Consider the following 25,876-nt stretch of genomic DNA (forward strand, 5'->3'; position numbering starts at 1 on the left):
CAGAAAAGTAATTATTATTATTATTATTATTATTATTATTATTATTATTAATGGTAATAATTAGTAAGAATTATTACTAATTAATAGTAATTAATAATAATAACAATAACAACAATAATAATAATAATAATAATAATAATAATAATAGTTGCACTTATGCTTTTGTTGCAAGCTTTTCCAAAATGCATATCAGAGTTGCTTTTATTTTTGTGTTAGAATTAAAATGAAATGTAACAATACACTGTAACATTTATTACATTTTATTTCTTAAAAGGTTTTTCCGAAACAGAACTCAGAACTCAGAGCTCTGAGATCACATGCAGCCAAAAAGCAGTGGTGGGAGAAAAAAAAAAGATATCCTCAAAGTGAGAATCTATATGCGGGCAAACTACACTGAAGACACAAATGTATTCACATAGTCATGCACACATGGTGGACACATGCACTCATACAAGCACATGTGTGAGAGGGAGAAAAAAGGAGAGAAAGCATGTGAGTGGAAGAGGAGTTGAAAAGTGCTGATTGCTTTTCAAATTGAGCCCCTGAGACTGAGAGGTGTCCATATTTCTCCTCTTCATCCTTGCAGCAGCACCTCCAACACAGCTGTGTGTGAGTGCTTCTTGGGGAGGGGAGGCAAAATGACTTTACAGCAGTTAGGTTTCATATCCTACACTCAAAACAAATATCTAATTACTCTCAACTCTGTCCATCTGTATGTCAGCAGCGTGATTTATGGCACAGAACCAGACTTAATAATCACTGGACCAGATTTCAGTCTGCAGGAGTACCGTGTTTCTGTCCGTCTCTGCTAATCTTAGCAGTGAGATGTTGTTAGATGGCAACCGAATTAAAAAGTATTTATGTTTTGGGTTTTTTTAGCGTTCTGTCACATGTTGTGCATAAAGACTTCTTTGTGACCTGCAAGAAAAAAGAAAAAGAAAAGAAAAAAAAACCTGAACAGTCAACAGAGAAACTGGCAAAGCTGAGGTTTGTTGTTGTTTACCAGCAAGGTAACTCCAAGATGTCTGCAACCCTGGAAATAATGGTGGAAAACAGAGTGGTTTCTATTTCCTTTAGCACATTTTGAAGTCGGTTCACACAATGGTCACAAGAAAACTCTTTTATGTCACAAGAAGGAAAGACTCTGCCTCTTACTAGCTGTAATTGCTCTGTTATAGGAACCATTCATAGCATGTTCTTTCAAAGCCAAGGATGGTCAGTGAGGCAGTGGGAAGGACTGTGGTCATCACTACTTAAAAATTATTGACGTGTCAGTTTTCTGGCGGTGTGCATAAAAACTTCCCTCCTGACAGAAGGCCCACCTGCAGTGAATAATAGAACACACACACACACACACACACACTAACACACACATTCACAAAGAGGCTATGTTCACGCAGATGCACAAAGAAGGCAAACCCTACGACCAACAACAGTAAACACAAGGTGTATCTGTTTTGGAAAAGTTGGATATTCATCGAGATTCCTTTAAAAGGAGATCACCACTGATGACAGGGGTTAAACAAATGAACTTTGTGACTGAAGGGATTAAAAAAAATGAGATAAAACTTTCAGTTCCCTTTTGAAACCTGTTTGTGTTTTACTGGCTTTTACTAGGAGGTCAAATAAAATTACTGCCATGAAAAAGGCACACATGCAGAAGAAACGTTAACTTGCTCCATATGCATGCGTTAAAAAAAACAAAAAAATTTCATACTTTTATGGCAGGTTTTATTCAAGCCCATTTTTATTATAAAAGATCTCTTCAGTTCCAAAAAAAAAAAGAAGAAAAAAAAAAGGGTTGCATGCGTCCTTTATGCAAAAAAACCCAGTGGTAGGGGGCACAAATGTTAAGGACGTTTAAGCCTGATACAAAGCACATATTTTCCATTTAGGGAAAGAAAATGTCAGCAGACAGTCGGCAGCTTCTTCTATAATGCTTCTCATCACCGGATTCTCCAAAACTCAATTGACTCAGCCATGACTAATTCTTTAGGAAGCCTGGAATAATTATGTTTTATTTCATGCATTTTCTGCCCTTTCAGTAGAATATATAAAGACGTTGTCTGAAGGGGTCAATGAGAAAGATTGTTGTCACAGTCAGTGACCTCAACTTGGCCTTTTATTGTAGCCTATTAGCAGATTTTGTATGCCACTAACCATACTTTGTGGATATTTATGAATGTTGGGGGTTTCAAGAAAAGCAACAACTGAAGGACATGGAAGAGACACGAGCCCACATCCTCACTGCTCTGACAACATTAAACTTTAGCCTCTCCGGTCTGACTTTAGCCTGTGGCGAAGAGGCTTGATTGAGGCCTTTGATGGGCATTAATACACCGTGGAGAGAAGGCTTTGTTCGAGAGTGGAAACAAACATAAAACTGAAGGCGGAACAGGAAAGAGAGAGGCCCACAAGCTCATCTTATTTAATTTCACATAAAAGAGTCATTCCATCTCCATGGGGTCTGTTTACGCACCTCTGAGAATGAAAACACAGACTTTCTCGATACACTGGGGATCACAACACACTGTGTGTAAGCGCAACCAAAGCAGCTCAGATGGCGTCATTGTGAGCAGGCTGCATCTTCCCCTAATCTAACAAACTCCCCATTCTCATCTAGGGACATTACAGGAACAATCGTCCTTGAAAGTTATTGGAGTTTGATTTGGTAAACCAATGTAAAACAGTGCATAAGTGCAAAAGGAAAGAAGATACTAGTTTTGAAAAAAATCTGAAAAAATCAGTTTCCAATTTTATGGATTATATTCAGCCTCCCTGAGTCAACACTTTGGAGAGCCACCTTTCCGTGCAATTACTGCTGTAAGTCTTTCAGGATGTTTCTCTACCAGCTTTGCATTGGAGCAAGAATTTCTTAAATTGCCGCGGATTCCTAGAAACTAGATTTAGGTCTAACATATGAAAATACTTTGATCTAAATCACTCCAACGTAGCTGTAGGTGGATATGTTGGTTTGTTGCCTTGCTGCAAAATATAAACCATTCCCCTAGTTTTAAGGTTTTTGAAAAGTCAAAGTAAATCTTTTTTCCATGACTGAGCAACATTCAACTCAGCCTGTCTTTCTTCCAACTCTGATCAGTTTTTCGGTCTCCGCTAAAGAAATCAGGATTTATGGACAAATGTAGCAGAGTTTCATCGGCATAACAACTGACATTTACAAATTGCAAAAATGCAAATTAAATATTTTACTAAGTGGAAGAATACAGAAATGGTAAAGAGAACTGAGCCAAGCACTGGATCCTGTGGCGCTCCATAAGTAAACATAAAGATTGATCATTTACACTTACCATGAATAATTAAGGCATCCTGATCTGAAGCATTTTTCTTAAACAAAGGTCTCACTACAGCAATGTTAAAACTTGTATTAATTTATTATTTGATATTTTCATTATATATAAAAATGTCCCTGGAGGTCATACTGATGCTCGTTGCTGTATTCTGTCATTACTGACGATGAAGCTAGGCAGAATGAAGCTTTACTGAGCAGACCCTGGCTCACTCAGAAACATCTGAATCCAAACCAGAGTCAGAAACCCGAAGCAGCACCCCGAGACGTTTGACCATAAAGGCTTTAGGAGGATGTGGCATAATGTTTACACTGATTCTTTGTGAAAAAACCAGACTTAAATGCAACCAAGTCGCAGATGTTTCTTCACATTGTGGCCGGGATGTATGAATCATAATATAACTTCTGAGACTTCAGCAGACAGACTAGTATGACCTCCTTCACAACTGCTGTATTTAGATGAGCTTAAGTTTTTTTTCCGCTGCTCTTTTATCCACGTAATGCAGCCGTCCTGTTAAAAACCTTGTCCAGTCTCTGACACAGTGTTTGTCAGTGCACAGTCACGTCTCTCGAAAGTGAGGCATCAGCATGCAAAATGCTCCTGAAGCGCTTTGGCCGCGGAAGCAGGAATGTTGCCTTGGACTCTGATTAATGCGCTGAATCACTCAGCAAGACTGTTGGAGCGATGATGAAGTTGAACCTGATGAGCGCAAGTCTGGTTGTGACGATCAGTAGGGTAAATTTAGCTATGAATGCTTTTATTTATTTTATGCCTTTTTCTAATATTTGTATGTTTCTAAATGACTACTTTGAAAGTCATTAATAACTACTTTAAAACTACTAGCTACTTTAAAGAAATAAAGCAAAACATAAATATACATTTCAGAGAGAGGTTATAAACGATGGTACTTAATAAAATTGGGAAACAGCACACTGTGTCATTCTTAACATCGCAGTAAATTGGAAAAGGGAGGTAAATAAGGCTGAAGATTAGCTCAAGGTTTGGTGAGCCCATTTACGGGTTTGTGTTCTTTTTCATATTTTTGTGGTGATCTTTGTGGGAATTAAACAAGGCGAGGGCTTGTTAAAATCTTCAGAAATACAAAGACAATTATTTTGCCGAGTCAGCACGGCCTCACTAACGTATTACTTGTTTTGTTTTTACAGCCTGATGTGAGAAAACGTGTACAGTGACATTATAAACATCAGGTAATTTAAAACAATGATTTTTTTTTTTTTATACAAACTTAACACTTTCTATACAGAGTCTTTGCTTTGCTGAATGTTTCGTCCTGCTAAAAGGAAGCGGCTTCTCTCCTCTATTCCCAGCTGCTTAGGGAACAGCAGCTAATCATCTTCCTTAGATATAACCTTTTCCATTTGGCGTTAAATTAGCAACTTAACTTCACAACCTTGCACTGTAATCAGAATTGAAATCATGCACATGTACCTGGATTTTCATCTGATCATGTGATTTGTTTGTCGCAGAGGGAACTGTGTTGGTTTACAGGTTGATTAGTTTTTGTCCTCAGTCAGGATACCTCATGGACGCCTCCCTGGTGAGGTGTTCTGGACATGTCCCACTGGGAGGAGGCATAAATGAAGACCCAGGACACGCTGGAGGAACTATGCGAACGCCTCGTGATTCCTTTGGAGGAGCTGGCCCCAGTAGCTGGGGAGAGGGAAGTGTGAGTCTCTTTGTTTAAGCTGCTGTTTCTGCAACCCATCCCCGGACAAGCAGAAGATGGATGATGGATGAGTGGATTGATTTAAACTGAATTGGATAGCAGATGTGATTTACAAAACTGGTTTGTTTTGTAAATTGTTTTAAGGTGACTTGTAGTTAAAAATACATCCTTTTTCATTGTGATGTCTTCTAACGTATATTCTACCTCGCTGTGACCCACATGGCCACTTGAACGGTTTCTCTGAAGATAACCTGATCCTCCCGAGACTCTGATGCGCTTCTTTAAATTGGTTTCACATGAGCAGCGCACTGTTCTGCATCAAAAGATTTTCTGATTAGATTAGACAATAAAAGTTTGAAACTTAGCTTCATTTAAAATAAATGCCTGAGGAGATTGAGACAGAAAACATAGGTTGGGTAGGTGTGTGCGGGCGTGCGTGTGTGTGTGTGTGTGTGCGTGTGCGTGCATGTTTCCTGTGGTGGTGCTTTACACATCTGGCACCTTACATTAGATTCAAAGATAACAGTTGCGAGCATTGTAAATATGCTTCTACTTTTAAGGAATTCATTAAAATTTCAGCGATGTCTCATTCAACACGTAGTGGAGACTCCTTCTCTCATACTGGCTCTGCCAGAGTTATTTTCAATGCTCGAATGGGTCAGAGACATGTGGTGAGATTGTAACGTAGAGTTGTGTGTCATCTACATAGTTATAGTAGATAATTTTAATACTTGTTATAACCCGAGCTAGCAGGAGCATGTAGATTTTGCATAGGAGGATTCCCAGGATCTAAACTTGGGGTACTCCAACAAATGACTCGGTACTCATGAGAAGTTACCTAAAGACACAAAGAAGTTTCTGTTCATTGGGTAAGATTCGAACCAGTCCGGTACTTTACCAGAATCCGAAAGCAAGAAAATCCTTTCTTGCATGTTAACTCATCATATGTTCCTGGTGGGCATAGCAACTGTAACTGTATATATATATATATGCATATGTACGTGTACATATACATATATATCTATAACATTCACTTTGTCACGAAATGAACGCTGAGGTCATAAGAGTCGTGCTTATATTTGCCGATAATTTATATTTTCATCTAAATTCCAACCACTGTCTTTGTTGGTGAAACTGCGAATCTACTTTGCACAAAAAAAAAAGAATAGTGTTTTTGCAAATTTTTAAAGCAATACTTCTTGGCAATACATCTTATACTGTTGAAAATGCTGTTTATTTATCTTTAAATGATGCCACATTTGTAAGAAAGATGCATTTGTGGGTTGAGCAAAAGCGTATAATAGGCTCTGCTCATGAAAAACTTGCCACATCCTCCCTACCAAAGTCAGCAAAGTTTATTTTGCTTTTGATTCTGCTGCTCAAACCACAAATGCATTTTACTTTAGATTTGGAAACATTTATAAACAGGCATTCTGTCAAAGATTTATTGCCAAGAAGCATTGTTACAAGAAAGAAATATCTAACCAAATATGACTATTCTTACTTTTTGTAGTAAATTTCCATGTAACCAAGTCTCAAAGATGCACAGAACTGGATTGCAGATTAGGGTGAGAAGCTTAGTCATTTAGGAAGGTCTCAGAAACAGAGTTTCTCCATTTTAAAGGAGTTTGTTGATCCAGTTTGGGTTTCTGGTTGGGATATGTTTCAATAAAGTACCTTTGAGGGCAAGATGTTTTGTCCTGAAGGAGATTGGTTTTTGACACTAAATAGATTTCTCTTGGCCTGTTTGGGAAATGCTCAGTCTCTCCTGGAAGAGTTGGAGAAGAGGGTTGCGAGACGGGTGATACAAGGGGTCTTTGTTCAGCGTGACGCTTATTTAATCAGGATCAAAGTTAGAGGAAGAAGACTGATTGATGATTTTTTATTTTATTATTTCCAGTTTTTATTGAGCATTTTCCATCTGTTTATTGAGATGTCAGATGTTTTATTAATATGCATCTACAGCACACTAGGGAACTGATATGTCCTAAATCAGAGCAGCAAGATGAATATTCACCATAATGTTTTGTTACGTACCTCTACTTTAAAAGCACCCTGACTTTAGGCTTTTGAGAGGATGTCCAGCCCCTCGAGTTTCACAACGTACAGAGAGCCCACAGATGAAAGTTTATTAAGGTCTGGAAAAATGTCTGCCATATGTGACTACCTCTGGAGTCTGCTGTTGATCTTGGGAATCCTCCCTCACTGATATGATCAGTTGGAGAGAATTAACCCGCCTCATCAAATTCAGAGCACACCCAGCTTCAACGCAAAGGACTCTCCACAGAAAGATGTGTCTCTTCAAGTATTTTTGTTGAGAAGTGTTAAAAATAGAGTTGGCAATTTCTTTCAACTAAATAGCCTCTGGAAGAGATTATTATGTCCTGTGAAAAGATTTTTTTTATGTTTTAGGTTGGTTGTCTTTAAATTGTGCATTGTTATCCCTAGCATCCATCTGTGCTGCCGCCTTCCTGAGTGGCTTCATGTTTTATAAAAGATGTAGGTAAAAATCGTTCAGGTGGCTTAATACACTAAATGTGTTATTTACATTTAATGTATTAAGCCAAATAATGCATGTGTTATTCTGAAATTGGCTGAGGTTTGTCAATTGTAATCTAAAATAAGTAAAATTAGTATTTGAAAAATGACAAATAGTTCATGGCTTTTCAAAAACAATTAGGAGAAAAACTAAAGACAAAATTATCCAAATTTGATGACAGAATTATCGAACATTCAAGAAATGTCTTTTGAAGCTGGACATCTCTGTGCTCTTCTGTTAATGTTTCTTTTTTCCTTTTGTCAAACTTGATTGTTTCAGAACATTTAGCAAAATTAAATATTAAATCTACACAACATTTATAGATGGTTTCTTTCATTTTAGAAAATGCTATTCAAACCAATCCCCACCCCCTTTTTTAAAAAAAAAGAAAAAAAAAAGGTAGTAATCTTGCTTTTTAAATCATCAATTAACTGTTTTTAATCCAAGTTTTATGGGAACGTGAGTTCAATTTTACATCTCAGCTGTGATTACTGGTAGAGAAGGAGAATCAAGAAACGACTTCTTAGGTAGGACCTGTCTGATGAGCGAACTAAACAATTTTCAGGCCATGAACTACAGACATTTCAGAAGAGGTGAGAAAGAAAGTAATTTATCTTTCTAATGACTTTCCAGACTGATAGGTGAAATTTCCATTGATTTTAATGACCCAAAACACACCAGTAAATCCGCCAAAGAATAAAAACATAATACAAATTTTGGTTGGAATTAAATCCAACTGTGATGCTGTGGCTTGACCTCAAACAGGCTCAAAAGCCATTCAATATGGTTAATTTGAAACAATTTAATGGAGCCAAAATTCTTCCACAGTGATGTAAAAGACTTTGTGGTAGCTGCGACGGTTTAGTTTAGGGGACAATTTCATTTCATGCCAGGGCCAGGTTGACTTATAATTAAATAACACGCCATTTGTTTTTATTCCGATTACTATCATCCTATGTGCATATACTTGTCAAATCTGAAACATTTAAATGTGGTTCATCCGTAAAAGAGTCCAGTAAAAGGAGTAATACTTTTAACCGCCCTGTACCCCCAATCAAATCTTCAGATACATTTGAATTAAAAACAACTCCCTCATGCTCATGAGTCAACATGTAAGAATGCTCCAGACACAGAAAAGAAAAGATGCAACCATATATTAGTTATCTTGTCTGTGGAGCGGTCATCAACTGGTATTTAAATGGCTGATGCTTGACATATTTGGTAACCTCTCTTGCCTAGTTTGTGCCCTACCTCTAATTTATTCCCAAAGAGAAAATGTACTGGCTCTGATGGGCAGAAAGTTGAAAGCGAGGTCTTCTTTTGGCCTTAAAACCACAGCCACAAATATGTCCACATACTGTAGCTACACAGAGGATAATGACAGCTGGATGTGGTAATTGCTCTGATGACAGCAACTTATCCTCTGCGGATTCTTTCAGTGTACTTTTATTTATCTAAAAGGGTTGATAAAGGCAGCAAGGCTCTTCAATCATTGGTGCAGTTTTGAAAGAACTTGGAGACACAGAGGCTGTCACTTGGGATGCTCTCATTTGTTTTTTTCCTCAATCTACAACCACTGTGAGGAAAGCTGTCAAAAACAGTCAATCAATGTTATTTGTGTGGCAATTTTTAAGCTTAATGGAACCCAACGTGCTGTAAAAAATAAATAAATAATAATAAAAAAACAATCCTAGGCAGGAAAATGAGATACTATATATTCATAGGTCAAACTGTGATCATGACAAATGGCATAATTCACAAGCTATTTTATTATGCAATAAGTGAGGCTTTAAATTCAACTCAAAACTTTAAAGAAACTCCTCTGAGGGAGAACAAGGTCAAGTTGAAAAGAAGCAGAGTTAATATGAAGACACTTCAGAATCTCTTTCTGGGTCCTCATTCAGCTGCACCACTTCTGAAGACATGCTGTGCAAATAGGTTGCAGGCTGTAATCTGGAGCGTATTCTGAATAAATTACACAAATGTCCAGTAATTTGTTGTCTCCCTCCTGTACCATCCCTTTGTTAATGGCCAGATGCTGCAGTGCTGGTTGATGTGGCCTGTTCTCTGTCTTTTTGATATATTTTTTTTCTATTGTAAAATTAGCTTTTCATTCTCTTTATGTTGCTTTTCATTGTTCCAGACACATTTAAAAATGTAATAAAATAAAAAAAAATCCACTCTGAATTAAGTAAGATCTCCACAAAGTCCAGCCCAGTCATTTCTATTCAAATTTATAATAGTGCTAAGGACTGAATTATTGTAGAATTAAGTACACTCCTGTTCTTCATCAAAGACGTGGCCACAGTGTCAGCCAGTGCCTGCTGTTTTCATGAAATTAAACACATGAAGTGACAGATATTTGCAAAGTAGTTAACTGTAGTTTGTCATCTGAATATTTACCACCCAGCCAATGAATTCTGGTATAAAACCAAAATAACAAATGACGTATTGTAACAGAAAAATAAACGTCAATGAAAAATAGTCACGTTTACTTAAATAGCACTCTTCAGCAATAAGGCAATTCTAGGTGCTTTACATGATAAAACCAAGACACAATAACCAAAATCTGAAACAAACAACAAACATAAAATTTTGTCAAACACCATCATCAAGAATAATCATCTTCAAATACATTGGTGGTGACAATGGCAGGAGTCCGACTGTTACCACTGGAGTTTGGGCTGCAGGTTTGATTCCCGATTCGCCTGCTGCCTACGTCCCCCATTAGTCGGATCTGCATGGTGGAGAGCCCAGATAAAAGCTACTCTAGGTAAAAGCACGTGGAAATCTGGCTGGAGTTCACCAAAAGGCACAGGGGAAAATAAAAATATTTCATCTTGAGAAGACAAAAATTGGACTCTTTGGAATGAATTCAAGCAGTCAGGTTTAGAAAAAAACAGAGATAGCCCATCCCATAGTCAATTGTATGTAAAACAACATGTATAAGCTTCTTTTTTTTTCTTTTTTTTTACCTTTAAAGATCTTAAAGCATACCCAAAAAAAGTGAGGAGTGTAAGAATTGGGCAAATAATATTGTTATTCACTTTGTTTTAAATCTAGAGTTTTGTGAAAGAAGTTGTATTTTTTTTAGAAATACAACTTGATGGTGTGTAATCAGAGAAAAGAGAGAGGTAAACCAGTGTTTGTGAGTAGCTCCTGAAACAGGAGAGCAGCAAAGAAAATAGCCAGGTTCTCCTCCCACTGCTGGAGCAAAGCCACATCCTCTGAAACAATGTCACTGGGATGGAGGCTGGCTGTGATCTGCCACCTCGACCTTTTAACCCTGACAGTATTTTGATTAGAGAAGACAGGATTCTGTTCATTCTTTGCGTTTAATCTCAGACCCTCAGTCGGAGTCGGACCGGGTGTGTTGTCAGAGGATTGGAGCAGACTCTCCAGTGTTTATTTTGGTGGGCAGATAGAAGTCTCGCAGCAAGGTGCTTGCTGTCATCGCCGTGACCTGCGAACTCAGAGGGCTGGACGTCACTCTGACTCCAGAGACCAGGGCTGCAGCAGCATGTGGGATGCCCAGTGAAGAGGTCAAAGGGCAAGGCAGCTTCTCAGGAGGTGTGCAGATGTCAAGAAGCGGTCTGACTGAGTGTTCTTTGACTTTTTTTTTTCTTTTTTTTTACAAAAACAATCTGAGCATGTAGACTCAACCACATATCAGAGTACATCCTCATTGCTTCTATTACTGAATAAATAGCAGGATGGTGCTGTACATACAATTGCATGGTTAATTGATCCTCAGCAAGTCAGATCACAGATATCATAACAGGTGTCCTGGGAGTTTGCTGGCATAAGTCATGCAAGTGTGTGTTAACAGGAGGACAGACTTTAGCAATGACTTTCGGGAATCGGTTGTCGTTGCTCATCAATCTGGGAAGGGTTACAAACTCCATCTGGCTTAAGTAGGAAGGATTATTCACAAGGTGAAAACATATAATACAGGTGCCAGTATTACCATAAGTGTTTATTTCTCAAGAAATCCACCTCCAGATCAAACATGCGATGCCATAAGTAGCTGCCATGAGCTCAACAAGTTGCCTCAGATGCTACCAGCCTAGGTTAGCAGGCAAAACAAGACCGTATAGTTAGAAACATAAACATCTGAAAGAAAGAAAAAAAATAAACACATCATACCAAACATTAGATCAAATCAGTTGTCTGTGTGTGGTTGGGCTTGTTGATTTGTGCTTGTTTTACAGCTACAGAGCAGCCTTTCTGTCCCTTTTTCATTTTTCTTATTTTTTTAGTTTTTCCTTTTTTTTTTTTCAAATAAGAATGATAATGTAGCACCTGCAAATGGTTATTGTGCACAGAATCAGAATACACCGTCTTCTCCCCCCTCCAACTGGTTTGGGCCTGGAAGCATCTGGAATTGACCTTCAATCAATGAAGATACGTATTCAGTTCACGCCAATCGGTATTCCAGATTTCTGAGGGGAAATGCAGTGTGCTGCAAAACAAAAGACAAAATAGTTATTAGCCAAACCCAAAAGTGTGTTTATTTAATGGAAATAGTTAGGGATATTCTTGGCTAACTAAATTTCCTCTTTTGATTCTACTGGAGTGAAGCTAAGACACACGTTAAGATGTTTAGTCGAATATTTCTGCGCAAAATAAAAACAGACTAACTCCGCATATATTCTGTTAGCAACAGAAATATCCAAGTTTTTTCATAAGAAGAAAGTGTTATGAAAAAAATTTAACTCTCAGATGTAACAAACAAAGTACTGAGGACATTTGTGTCCTTTGCAGAAGTTATCTGTCAAAATAAGCTTTGCTACTTATACGGGATAAGGATGGTACTCGCATACTGCTGCAATTTAATGTCTGCGAGGTATTTCAGACAGTGAACTCCATTTGCACCTCTGCCTCGCACATTACCTACATCACACTCCATGTGCCATATATCAGATGTACACTTCTAATCCAGCGATCTGTTTAGACTGCGAGTTTCAACCGTATCTTCTTAATATCTCTGCTCTGTGTGCCGTCAGCTTTTCTTCCACCCTTCCACCCCTGCAGGCAAAGATACTATGATCCACGCCGAGAAAACATTCAGCATAAGAACGTCAAAGCTTTAAAGTTCACTGGAACTCTTTTACCAAGTAGAAAGCTACCATCTAAATGTGTATTACAGGATTTGGTCTGACACCTGTATTGACAGGTTCTCCATTTACTACTAAAATTCAACAAATAAGAGCAAAAAAAAAAAAAACTTGAAACATGAACACCATAGAGTGAAATAAAACTGCAATAAGAGAAGTAAATTACTTAAGCATACACACATTTTTATGTTTACTGTTTATTTTTATTTGATTTTATTATGGACATGATAGAAGTATAAAATCACACACATGAAGAAGGAATGCAAAAGACACATATTTTTGTTCCACAATCATTTTAACATGCTCAAAAAAAATTATGTTACCTTAGATTGTATTATCTTGCTGATGCTGTATATTTTGAGGTTTTAGCATTTTGAAATTCACTGGACAAAACAAGAAACATTATAAAACACCTCAAGAGATGTTTTAAGCACCACAGCATTGTATAAAGCTGACTTACTGCAGCTGGGAAAATAAGTATTGAACAAGGCAACCTTTTCATCAGCAAATGTGTCTCTAATTAGTCTGCTGACATGAAATTTACACCAGCTTTCATGATAACCCAAGTTCTCCACTACTACAGAAAATATGTTACAAATCAGTCAGTAAATTAGATGCAATAAAGTGGGGGAATAAGTATTTAAAGCAGAAGAGAAGGTGGAGCAAAGACTGTCAGTATTTTTGCAAGTACTATCACCTCCAAAATCACAACTGTGCAACGCAAGAGACTTGTTTCTCCATACAGGAGACACTTTGAAGCCGCCATTATCAAAACACCTTTTCCACTAAATACTTAATAGATTTCAGCATGTGAGTTCAAAACCTACTCTCTGTTCTATTCAACTTCGTTAGTGGCCAGATGGGGTTGCTCATGTTGCCTCTGACATCTGATGTGAATTTCAGCATGTAAATATGTTTACTCAAACAACAACAACAAAAAAAGAATATCTTAAATAAGCATTTGTCATACTGTAGCTAAACCATTTTATTCTCTGACATTAATTTTTTGGCATAACAGAGTGGAGTTTCATGTAAAATAAATAAATAAATAAATGTCTTACTGTTCTGACAGTCAATTTCGGTGTTAATCAACAGAGACAACTCTGTACTTTAAGATTTAATACCAGTAAAATCATTTGAGACAGACATGAAGGATAGGGTTTTAATAAAGGTACTCAGTTCTTATCAGTAAAGGCTTGAAGCTGGTATCTGAAAATACTTTTCAAGAGCATGTTTCGTCATAAAAACGTCAGTTCAAAAACTTTGCCTCTGCTGACAGCTGCCTCAGGAAATCCTTCATTTGGTTCCCGTATGTGTATCCTCGCCATCTGTCCTGTCAAATAAAATAAAAAAAATTTAAAAAACTACTTTAGTAGTGCTTAGAATCTTACTTAGGTTTGTTTTAATGATGATTTAAATTAAACAGCACATTAAAAAAAAGTTACGTACAACCAATGGGACCAAAGTTGTCCCATTATATATATCAAACAAAGCAGTTCAACAAAAAGAGACATCTTGGACACCGGTCGGGTCGACTGTCATAAGAGAGCAGAGAGCTAAGTAATCACAACATAATTCATCCTAATAATTTAGAAACATAGGAGATAACCAATTACTAGACTTCAGAAGCCGACTGGGATTAAAGACTTTGGTTCATGCTTTTGGGTTTTGACGTCAGCCTAAATTCAACTGAACCCATCTTTTTGGTATAAAAGGATCTATGATGATGATGGATCATTATCCATTGTTTGGCTTCCAAAATGTTAAGCAGAGCTGTCCAGCTCTAAAAGCAGACTGACCTTTTTAGCAAAGGTCATTACCAAGAGGGAACAGAGAGCTCAGTCACTGGGTTTAATATCCTGGAATGTCCTTTCAAAGAAGAATCTTAATGCAAGTCATGTTTTTCTCTTAATTTGGGAAGACAGTCTCTTCAAATTTTCAATTATCTCGAGGAAGTTTGAAGAGCTGTGCCGAAATTAATAGTCACCAATTATGGTCGGTAATAACTGTCATTTTTAAACAAATTAAACATGTACTTTAATTTGTCAGATTAAAGACTCGTTTTGAAATTAAGACCTCTAAGCAAGAGATAAACATGCTTTTTTACTAAGTCCATATTTATGTACAAAAATATATATCTTGTTCTGATGTAATATTCTAGACTCAAATGCAGCGTGTTCTTAATTTACAAAAAAATAAAAAGGTTTTAAAACATCAGTCTATATAATTTGTTTAATTTAGTGAACTGAATTAAACAAATTCAGTCCACTGAATTATGAGTTATGCCGAAATAAATAGACTGTTCAGTAATATTCTTATTTAATGAATGGATCTGTATACATGAACTTAATATATTTGAAAAGAAATTGATGCATCAACATGCTAAGCTCTCCTAAATTCATAGACAGACAGAAAGACAGAAACCTCAGCAAACTTTTATCCATTCAATTAATGGTATAAAAAAAAGTATGAATTTTATTTTTTTTTTTGTTGCTTTTTTCCAGATTGAAATTTTCAACAAAAACACAGATTTTGAGTAAATAACGTCATCTACTTAGAGCTTGTTCTCAAGAAACTATTCAGTGCATTATTCCTTTGCCAGCCTCCATCCAATCTCAACAAATTGTTTTTATCAAAGCTTCGTCTGGCAACAGTTCAAGCATGTGGCCAAGATGTGTTACTGTCTGCATCAGAAATGATCAGTGTCTTGAAAGATCCTTTATTGAAAGATTCATAAAATTCATTATTCTGCAGGGAACCAAAATGGCATCATTATTAGAATGACAAACTACTTTCTTCATCATCTTGGTTTGCTGTATTTCTGAGTAATGAATCATATTTTCATTAAACATACATATGTCAATATTCTCTTGATAAAACTCCAAAATCTCTAATATAACATAAATTACGTTAAAGCAAAAATAACAGGTGGCAGTCTCTGATACTGCATGAGCAAATAGATAAATAAATAAATATGTTTGTAAATAAATATATCATGTCCAGTGTTGGAGGTATTTCAGGTTGTGGGAGTTGCCATGCTGCCAACAAAGCTCTGTTGATCCAGCTTCAGGGTGACCAAGTGATTCCAATTAAAGCTGCATGTGTTGTTTACCGAGGCTGGGGTCGCACAAGTCAAGCACAAAGGAGGCTGATCTCAGAAGTAAAGAGGAGAACATTGAATCACTGTGACCCGAATCTGTTCAGGGAGAAAAGAGATCTTTTGTCTTCCTTGTATTTTTTATTATTTTTTTTAAACAGGTGATTGAAGCATTCTGTCCACATCCTGAGTCCGGTCACGTCTGATGTTTTTTCTCCTGAAGTTCACGTCTATATTCATATTCAGTAAAAAAAAAAAAGAATATTATTTCTAACGAGGCCCGTTTGTTTTTCACAAAATAAAAACCTTTAAGCATGTATTAAACATGCGTTTTATTTATTCTCTTCAAATTTCTCTTAAGTTTTGTGTTTGATGCACATCAATCTGTGTGTAATTTGTCTATACAATGTGTTTCACTCGGTGATCCGAGTTACAAAAATAAATTGTAATATCGTAATTTACTTGATATCAATGCATTTGCACAGCTACGGTTTCTGGAAACGGTTCGCGTTGCTTTCAAAATACTTCAAAGAAATCCGAACAGCAAACTTAGTTGAGTGGATAAATTCATCCGACCAAAACAATAAAGGGCATGCAGAATAAAGCAAGACAAATCAATTTGTTATAAAGTATAAAATGACATCCGCTGACTGACAGAGAGGCCGACCAGCGTTAGAGGGGAGAGGAAGGAAAAGATGAATGAGGAAGCTGAAGAGCCTGAGGACAAAAACATGCGCAGCATCAAAGAATGGAGCTCACAGAGACTCTGAGGGAAACTTGTGATGAAGTCTTTCTTATCTTTCATAAAAGATCCATCACGTTGGATCACTTTTTGCTTCTGGGATAAAATAAAATTATGACGATGATAATCTATTACGATTCATTTGTCATTAACAACAACAACTAGAAGCAAAAAACAAAAACAAAAAAAAAACAACCAATGCTAATGCTAATGTGGTGTACTGGAACATTTGAGCTTTTTTTTTTTACAGTGTATAATTAATTTAATAAATCAGAGAAGTGGAATCTGTCTCTAGATGGAAAGAGATGCTATATCAAATACAAATAAATAGATTCAAAAAGCTTAAAGCAGGTGACTAACTGGCATATTTACAGAAATGTTGTCAATACACACTGACCTATTGCTTGTGAAGCATTTTGTGAATTCATCTGTGAAGAGTGCAATAAAAACGCATTTTAATCAAGCGCAGCTGAATGAAAGGAAAGTTTGGCATATTTAGTTATTTTTTTCTGACCTATTTCCAGGTTTTGATATTTATTTCATAACTTTTTGAATCAGCTACGATCATGAAATGAGTAGGAAACTACTTGCCGAAAATTAGATACAAATTATTTTTTCTTGTTTCACAATGAAAATTTACTTGAGCAGTTACAAGAGTGTTTCAGTATTAATGGCACTCTCAAAGCTGATCCTACATATTCCAAAGTAAAATGTTTTTCAAATGTGTACGACTGAGCCCTCAGGGCTGAAGTAAAGATGGAAACCCAGGTCTGAACCCAAACCAGGCCTGGATGGGAACTACAACGCAAAAAGCCCTGAGAAGAATCAGAAACTTTGGCCAGTTCTTCTTACAGCATGTTGTTACCTCAGTTATCATCACTGAAGAGCTATTTTCATGTCTTTCTTCAGATTTTCTACACTTTTACTTGGAGATTCACACTGCTGATGAAACTGCTTTGGTCTGAATCATTTCAACTTAGATCAGATTAAATACATTTGAGTAATTTTGCTGCCACCCCAGACATTTGAAGCCGATGGTGTGGAAATGGCGTGTTTGGACTGATGGGTAATATATGTTTTTACAGGATTTTGTTTCATGTGTTTGTGACCCTGTTTGTTTATTAATGTTCTCTAAAAAGCCATTGTTTTTCCTCTAATGTATAATACAGATACAACATGAGGTTTGTCTTGCTTGTAAACCAAAATACGCTTTCAGCTGCATCACGTTCTGTAGCCTATCCCACCTAAGTTAAAGCAGGTTGGACAGAAAAAAAGACACGAGTTATTTAAAATTCTTCACTTTGGCTGGTTCCGACTTCATTTGGCACAGAAAAGCAGGCTTCAGCTGTGCAAGGACTCATGTTTGTGACTTTAAAACTTCAGGGCTGCCGAGAACAAGGGCTCCCTGAACAAAATGTCCTTTTCATTTCACGCTTTACATCGCTCGGCTCCTCTGCCTCTGATTCAATTTCAGCTAATTGTTCAATTAAAATCACATGTATGAGACAGAAAATGGCCTTTTCAAAAGCCTGGACACAAAGGCAATTATTGCTTTTACTTACTTTCCTGGAAATAAGAAGTAGATTGTGTTGCATCTAAAATGGAGGGTTTTTTTTTTTTTTAAGAAAGCTGATTTGCACTCAGTAATCGGTGTAAATTATGCATCAACTAAACTTATGTGAAGGTTTGTTGTTGTTTTTTTCGTTTGAGGGAGCTTGTGCCAAAACAGTAACGGTGAACAACAAATAGTATTTGGCATTTTGACTTGAAACAAAATTTTCCAAGGGCTCAAAATGGACAGCTTTTACATTTAAGTCACCCTTCCCTACCGGAATGATAGTGAGGAGAACATATTAGGGTACATTTAGAAGTTAAAGTAGCTGACTCACATCTGTCATTGGAAAAAAATTTAACTTTATGCCTTGTTCCATAATTTCAAGTCAGTGTTTCTAATATAAAGGAGTAAAAATATGAAGTACACCAGAACGTAGAAGATGAATGTAAGAGTTTATGTTTCTAAACATCACTACAATGTCTCTATCATCCTAGAGAAAAGAACAGGAGGTGGGGGGGGGAGCATCTGAGCTTTGTTTCTCACGTATTTGCATAATGCACTGTGATGGGTAAATGCTTGTCTCAATCCTCGGCTCTTTTGTATCTGCAGATTACAAAAGGGCCTGTTTCCAGCACTGTGCAGGCTACCAAGAAGAGACTATCAAAGGGAAGAAACGGGCTTTCAAGTCTGGACCCTTCGATTGTGTTACAGATTGGTTCCAGGTGAGGCAGCTTTGGGAAGTTCAGCCGGAGGAAAATTGCCCCTCAACAGAGAGTCAGGGAGGCTTCACGGTTGGCATGGCGCTCCGGAATTCCACTACAGCTCACGTTTGGTGGGATTTCTGAAAGATGGATGCTGGGCCTCAAAAATCTTGTTGTGGTTGATTGCAGTTACATTAAAAGCTAAGCTCAGAGAAAAAAAAAGAGAGAGAGAGAGAGGATTCAGAGTGTCTGGCTGTTTTAAAAAAAAAGAGCTTGCAGAATAGCTGGATAGGCCTGAAGATAATAATTGGAGCATAATGTTCAAAACATCCCTTTGATTCACTCACAAGATAAGCCCTGGATTTATGTTTCAAAACAGACATTTTCCAGTTCCACTCTGGTGTTAACGTGATTTCTAAAATGAGTGGCTCATGTTCTTCTTTTTTCGCACATGCTATTATGGCAAGAAGCTATCTCAAGGATTCCTGGCAGAGAAATGTAGCTTTTCAGCAAACAAAGCCTCAAGAGTATATTGTGGCACAAAACCATTATTTGATACCCCTGAAATATTGCTTTGATTACGTGCCTTTCTAAAAACCAAGCTAGCTTGTGACTTACATTGAGACATATCTTTACAGATTTGACAGGCAGTCTGCTTTGCTTAACCCCGTTTTATGGTACATAATAATCTAATGTAAGGAGATCAGTCACATGGCTCAAACTAGACTTGACAGAGTCTTAAAAAACTTGCAGCTCATCAGGTATATTATTGATTTATACCTTTACACAATTAAAAATGAACAAAAATTTGCCAAATAAAAGGTTTTAAATAACTAACATTACCACTTTCCAGTTAAAGTAAATTTTCACATCCACAGAAATGCCAGTGATAAATAAAATTGATGATTATTCTTATAATTAAGTTGTAGAAAACATAATATATACATATATATGTGTGTGTATGTGTGTGTGCGTGCGTGCGTGCGTGCGTGCGTGCGTGCGTGTGTGTGTGTGTGCGTGTGCACGCATGTGTGTGTATATGCATGTGCGTGTGTGTGTGTGTGTATGTGTGTGTGTGTGTGCGCAATGTGCAAAGGATCATTTAATGTACTATACAAATAACCAAAATAATTAAATTAATACAAACCAAATTCATGTTTTATAACAGTAGCATAACATCATCCTAAGTAACGTTGAAAAATCACACTTTAATTTTAACTGTATTGATCAAACAAGCTAAACAATGTCTCATCCACTTCTAATAATTATTAATTTTTATTGTGTTTTATTTTTGCACAACCACAAGTACCACAGTTACTAGTATACAACACAACTGTTGTAAAATAAATGAAAGGAATTACTAATTGTTTCTTTAATTTGATCATTTCCATATCAAATGGTTTTAAGTAATGTTATCCTTGCTGCTTTTTTATTAGTTATCCATGCCACCCTGTGAAGATGGGATGATCTCACTAAGCCATGATTTTCTCTTCGCCATCCTTCAAAATGCAAAAGAAAACACATTTTTCAAGTAAGCCATATTTGAGTTGATCAGGCAACATGTGAATGACTGAAACCTGCTCATCACTACAGGCTTTGGGCCTGATGGGGATCCAGTATTATTTTGTCATCATGGCCAGGGAGGAAAAAGAAATATGTCCTTTGGTTTTTTTCCACATCTTTACGAGGTGTACCCTCAAACCTGACTGTAAAGTTGGGTTTTGTGCTTAATTTGGAACTAAAACAAATAGGAGCAAAAAGTAACTTACAAAAAACAATGTTACTCACTCTTCATAGAAACATCTCTTGATATTTACTGCTGGAGGTTTTACAAATTTCCATGATTTCAGCCGACAAACCCTTTGCTCTAACGTTGTTCAGATATAATACTAAAAGCTATCCTCACATTTGTCAGATGATTTTTTTATTTTTTTTTATTTTTGTTACTTTGGCAACATCAACCAAATATTTCAACGGCAACATTTGCTTTTCCACCAGCGATCATCACTTCTTCTTTTGATTTGTCAGCATGCAGTCCCAACCGGGTTGAACTGTGGTCCATCTGCACAGCTAATCAGATCTTAAACACGTCAGGAGAAACTCTAAGCAGGCCTGGAAGGGTTTCACGCGTACACACAGAAAGTAATTCCGAATGTCAGCCGCACACATGCTGTCAGATCTGATCTGAACCAGGCTACTTGTGGGAAAGACAATTAGGCAGAGAAGGCCAAAGCATTATGCATTACTCACCTGTCTTCCCAAATAAACTTAGAAGCACAAACATCTGCTCATGCTTTCAAATTGGGCAAAAATGTCAGTCAGTTTTCTGTCTTTGGACTTTTAAGGCATAGTGTTAAAGCTGTTTACAAGCACCAGGTAAAAAAAAAAATGGCTGCAGCTTCTTTCTTTGTCCCAGTTTGCTCATTCAAATATTTGGCTGATTATTTTCTTAAATGTGGCTGTTTATTGGCGGCACTACACATGCATGTGAATAGTTGTTGTAGGTCTCTCACTGGAAAAAAATAAAAATAAAAAAAAAATAAAGTTGGTCCTATGGGCGTCCATATCAGCTACAAACACTGATCAGAGGCCACACAGAACAAACAAGCTGTTATTCCACTGTTGTTTGAAAGGATTGAGGAGAGATTGGTCTTGTAATGAAAAGAAAATAGAAGTGATGTTCCCATGACGGATATGGTAAACTAAATTGAGAGAGGCTGCTCTGTCGGCTCGCAGTTTGCACCTCTGGTCCTTCGGCTGCCCTCAGCCTCCCTCCCCTCCTCACATGCACCCTTCGTCCTCCCAACACTGACTCACCCTTTCCAAATATCCTCATCCAGCCTGGGGGCCCATGTGTTCATGTCCTGTTGGGGATTTGTTGATTTCTCTAATCATTGCTCCAGCTCTGCCTCTGTCTTTGTTTATTTTGAACAACAAGCAGTGAGCACAAGCGCTTAAGATTGTTGGGTTGTTTTTTTTTTTTTAACCAGAAAGAAGTCCCTGCCCTTGATTGCGTCTTAAAGATCACAATTACTTTGTCTTTCATACTTTAGCCCTCCAGCAAATGGTAGCAGCTTTGCGTTATTTGCACTTAAATGGCATATTTTTCTTTGTATAGTTTCTATTCTCAGACTAAACAATTCCTTTTTTTTTTCTATAACATTATATTTCTTTCCTCTATGTTCTGTCTTGGTGCATTTTGTAAGAGATGCACAGGATGGAGGAAACTCCTGATGAGAATGAGAACCATGAGGAGGCGGAGGTGGAGGAAGTGCTGTATTTATGCTTTTCATGGTCTTCTCTCTGCACTGACAGGGGGGAAACAAACCCTGCTGGCTATCTTCTTAGCCGGGGCCTTATTTCACTGACAGGAGAGTCTGCATTCTCTGAGCTCTTCTCTGTTCCTCTTGTGACTGTTACAGAGTGTTTAAAACCAGAACCAGCTCTGTTCCTATCCCCAGGGAACCACACAAGTACCCCCTGACCTCCAAAGATGTTTATTGATGTGAACTGAAAGAATATAACAAAAAAAAGTTTTAGTTTTCTTCTTTTTTTTCCATTATTATTATTTTGCCAAAGTTAAGGAAGAACTTTTTTTTTTCCCAAGAAAAGAAAGGAAGGGAAAGCTAATGTCTTTTCGTTTATATAAAGCGGTCATATAAACTACAATAAAGAATGTTTCTCAATAAACATGCATAGAGTCCTATAAGAATAACTGAAGGTCTTAATTGTTTAAACTAAAGGTCTTCATTTTTTAACATTTTACATCATTTTTGATGGACACAGACTAACAGGAGGAATCAAGAAATAACTGTTTCTAAAGTTGTTGATGTTTATGTTGGATGACTACTTGTACTCATTCTACCAAATTAAATATATCAAATACTAAGATGTGCACTGCTTCTTTCAACAAGCTATCAAATTGCTATTAATGCATCCAGATGTAAATAACATCTGTTATGCCAACATGAATCATGTGTCAGCATGGCAGGAATTCCTTAGTTTTATTATCATCTTTTAAAAGAAATTTATAATTTGCAAATATTAAAATATCAGTCTTCACACACTAAAGGTTGTCTATTAATGTGCAATAAGAGAACTAAGCCCACAGTAGCGCCCTGAGGGACCCCATTTGACAAGCATTGTGGCTTGGACTTGCAATTTTCAAGTTTAACAGCCTAGGGAAATTGACATAAATCAAAACAAACTAAACAAATGCCATATTGAGCCAAGGTCAATAAAGAAAGGATACACACATTCAAAAACCCAACAGATTGCATCCAAATATTATAAATGTGGAAATACTAGAAGTGATCTGTTTGCATATGAATTCCACATTTTTCCAAGCTGCTTGTTACTGCAAGTGAACAAGTGCGACACAAAAACTCATTGAGATCAAAATTAAAGCAAAAAAAAGAGAAAGAAAATAAGATGTTTTTTTTATTTTAAAAAAAATCAGTTCACACCTTTTATGAGCATAAAGATTGTTAATTTTGTAAATTTGCTAATTATTTTTATTTTGTTATCTTTTCTGTTTATACTCATAGGCTTCTTTGGACAATGTCTCAGTTTCAGCAATACAAAAAAGCAGAGTTTGGACATTTTTAACACAAGAGTTAAAGCAAACTGAAAAGTCCCTTGTTACATTGCAGCTGAGATCTAGACGTGGTCTTGCACTTTAAGTTATTTTGTGAATATGACAGGATGATTTTTGAAGGAAAATTTTAAAGTCTTTGTAGTTGATTTATCTGCCCATACTTGAAATTAATTTAATGACTGAAGAGTGGAAAGTGGCCACACTCAACTTTTTTTGTGGCCTGCTTTTCTCTACCTAATGTTGCAGAATACACCTTCACAATGTATGCATGGTCACACCAGCACAAATAACACTTGATCTGCTGCTTTAACTACATAATGACATGTTGCTCCTCAGATGTCAGTCAGATGCTGTCTCGGTCTCTCTGCCTACTCCCCTTTCCAGGACATGTTTGTAGGGCTCAAAAACATTTCATATATGTCATATCCTGTGGAATTCAAGCAGTTGTTTTATTTTTACTTTCAGTAACGCAACTATCTTCATACAGAGGGTCTGACGCAGAAGGAGCTAAATGTCTCTTGAAGCCTTCGAGCAAAACACAATTCAAACCCCCGTGCAATTTTACGAAAAGCACATGTTTGCTTTAGTTTTTTCAGCTAATTTCACCCTTTAAAGTAATCGGCACAACCAACATTGTAAACTGGTGCCATAAACATTTCATGTATTTTTGCTGGTTTCGTTCAGATTTAATTTGGTACCTATTATATCTGCTCCAGCTGGATGCAAACTTTATTCCTGAATATTTAAAATGTGTAAAAAAACAACAACAAAAAACAGTAGCATTAGCTGGCATGAATAGCCACAATGGATTGTGATTATTCATTTATATCATGATATATTGTTGAAATAAAGTTAGTTTTCCAGTGCATACATTGTGTCAAAATGTGCCCAGATGACATATTTGGTGGTTCCAGATGGATATCTCTGTGTTGAAACATCTGTAGCACTGCTTGTGTTCACTTTTTGGAACATATTTGTCTTATCAGATATTAATCTACTAATTCTTCACTCATAACATTGTTTTAACGTTATTCAGGCAAAAACAATTTTTTTTTATTCCTCTTGTGAATTTACCCTGACACAGTAACTAACTTGATACTTTGACGCTTGTGGAGTAATATCACATGTCCTGGGTTTCCGTGGAGACCAACATTACACATTGTTCTTACTCCACTTTGGTAAGTCATTTTGGGCAAGAACCAGAAAAATAGGATTTGTGTTTCAACAACAATACCACTAAGGTTAAAAACATATCCATGAACTTGTCAAGTGTGTGCCGTTTCCTCTATCACACACTGAAATATCAATACCCGTTAGCAAAAATAAAGACATGCAGTAAAGATGTGGATGATTGGACCCGGTCCTTCATGCTTTCCTCGTTTCTTGGTGAAACGAGGAAACTTTCACCAAGAAAAGGAAAGTTTCTTGGTGAAAGAAACTTTCACTCAGTCTCAAAGAGTGAGACTGGCACGCATTCTCACTCGTTGCGTGCCAGTGGGTGTTTGCATGAGATGCATTTGGAAGTTGGTTACCCTGCATAAACCCATGTATTCTGACAGACACCCGATGGACAATGTCAAAAGTCTGCCTTCCCCTCAGAGCTCTTCAGGCTCAATCTAGAGCCTGACCCGAGATCATCAGCAGAGCACCTGCCACGTCAGCGGCTCAACAACACCACAACGCCCACTTGGTCGGCGGCTCCAGACGTCACAGACGCAGAGCAACAACGGGCTGCACACAACATGAGATGGGTGGGAATAACAAATACATAAGTTCATGTTATTCTCATCACTTGAAATAGCAATCAAAGCTGATTTAATTAAGTCATTCTGTGTAATTATGGTCTGCAGGGAAGCACTGACAGGGTCCAGATACTTTTTCGTTTTGGACAGGGCATTCTGGGATACTGGGCAGTCATGACAGAGACTTCTGTGGAGGATCCAAACCAGAAGTGGGGCGCCTGTGTGTGTGTCCTGATGTGCTTTGAGCACTTATCGGAAACCTTCATGCATATATGAGTAAGGCGTACTCACTTAAAATAGTCATGTCTTTGTCATTGTCCAGGTCTGCGCTTGTTTGTTTAAGCTCTGGGTTGGCACATGAAGCTTGCATATTATATTTCTATTTAGAAAATCAGACTACTTTCAAGTTTGTTTTTTGGGGCCTTTTCGGCACGAGTTCTGCTCATGCCAATTCCCTTTCATGCTTTACAAATGCTGAAAAGATGCAGAGATCGGTTTCTTTGAAGATCTAACTTTCATTTGGATAATATCAGGGTGAAGGATTTTATTAAATTTACAAAACTGGTTTAAAAACAACCAAATTTTGCAAAACATTCAACAACATCAGACAATTTGTGTGGTCATTCACAGGTGGCATCTGACACCATCTTCACGGTCGGGCTGAATCCAAATGTGTTTCCAGTTTCCCCTCACTTCGATGAAACGTGACCTTTTGTTTTGTTTGTTTTTCAGAAATATTTCACCCTAAATTCCAAGTCCAGGATTCTTTTCTAACTTTTAGATAAACAGAC

Source organism: Poecilia formosa, unplaced genomic scaffold (genome assembly GCF_000485575.1).
Source record: "Poecilia formosa unplaced genomic scaffold, Poecilia_formosa-5.1.2 Scaffold61, whole genome shotgun sequence".
NCBI lineage: Eukaryota > Metazoa > Chordata > Actinopteri > Cyprinodontiformes > Poeciliidae > Poecilia > Poecilia formosa.